Raw genomic sequence first — 1,373 nt, forward strand, 5'->3', positions numbered from 1 at the left:
CACTCCTTTGCAGGGAGACAGGCGACAGGAACGGGGCCAAGGGCTTTGCGGGCAGCCCTGACCCCGCGGTAGGCTCGCATGCTTCCTCCGGCGAGCTGAGCGCGGCAGCGTCTGCAGGACGGGGCCTGCCTGCCCTTGCTTCTCAAGCAAAGCAATATTTTCGAAGCTCCTTTTCAAAACTGAAACTGTTTCATTAAAAAAAAGAGAAACGGGTCTACGGCCACGCCACCCTGAACACGCCCGATCCCATCTGGTCTCGGAAGCTAAGCAGGATCGGGCCTGGTTAGTACTTGGATGGGAGACCACCTGGAAAGACCAGGTGCTGTAGGCGTAAAAAATTAAAAAAAAATGAGGGATTATAAGCTGACAAGGTCCATGCAATCTGTGAGGTCAACAAAGGGTTGCCTCATCTAAATAAATACATAATACATAAATACATAAATACATAAATAAATAAATAAATAAATAAATAAATAGAAATTAAAAAAAGAGAAAAGAGCAAGCAAACGTTTACAAATGTGACGTTAAAGGGTAAAAGGAAGAAGCTTCTTCCTTGCCCCAGGCGAGCTGCTGGCCTTGGGGGCCAGGCCAAGCCGGGTAGCGGCCAGGGAGACCGGCCTCAGGGTCAGCCTCTCCGGCTCCCACCGCAGGGCGCTCCTGTCCTCAGCCCCTTAACCCGCCCGCCCGCAGATGCCCTCGGAGGAGCAAGAAAAAAGGTCCAAACGTCCCGAGTCAGTTCATGCGAGCGGCACACACGGCACACTCTGATCAGGGGCGGGGACTGTCTGCAAATGTCGCTGACTCCTGGTCACAGCGGTTTCTGTCTCCCGTGCCCCCAGTCCAGGCCTAGACAAAAGTGCAGACGCGTTCTCAAGTTTATTTCCGTGGCGAGGAAAACAGGAAAGAAAATGCAGAGTGACGAACGGATGCCTGTGCACGAGCGCACGGGGTCCGGCACGCGCGGCCCGGTGTGGCCGGAGGCGGACACGGTGCCTAGCGAAGAATTTGGCAGGTGACTGACGGGTGCTTTTCTTCCAGGTGGATGAAGTTTTCAGAAGCTCAAGCATTTTTACTGAGACTTTGTAAATGCTTTTCAGAGCCGTCCCAGCCTCCCGAAGCATCGCACGCCGACCACACTCACGGTCGTGCAGTGGGGAGTCTGTCCTGTGCCGTGGGGCGTGAGGGCAAGTTCCGGTCTCTGGTGCCCACGTGCAGTGACTCCATGCCACCAGCCCCCCATCGTGGTCTTGCAGGGTGAGGGGGGACACGGAGGATGTCTCCGGTCATCATCGGAATTGGGGTGGTCTCAGGGTGGTGGACTATGGTGTGAACCCCTGTGCTCCCTGTGCCCCCCACGCACACACACTGGCCCA

General features: G+C 55.4%; 1 non-coding gene across 1 annotated transcript; it reads left to right on the forward strand.

Moving 5' to 3' along the window:
- Positions 1-212: 212 nt before the first annotated feature.
- On the forward strand, positions 213-331 carry LOC120586442 (5S ribosomal RNA). Its single transcript, XR_005648705.1, has one exon. It is a non-coding gene; the product is annotated as a 5S ribosomal RNA (ribosomal RNA).
- Positions 332-1,373: the final 1,042 nt, after the last annotated feature.

Source organism: Pteropus medius, unplaced genomic scaffold (genome assembly GCF_902729225.1).
Source record: "Pteropus medius unplaced genomic scaffold, Ma_sr-lr_union100, whole genome shotgun sequence".
In the NCBI taxonomy this organism is placed as follows: domain Eukaryota; kingdom Metazoa; phylum Chordata; class Mammalia; order Chiroptera; family Pteropodidae; genus Pteropus; species Pteropus medius.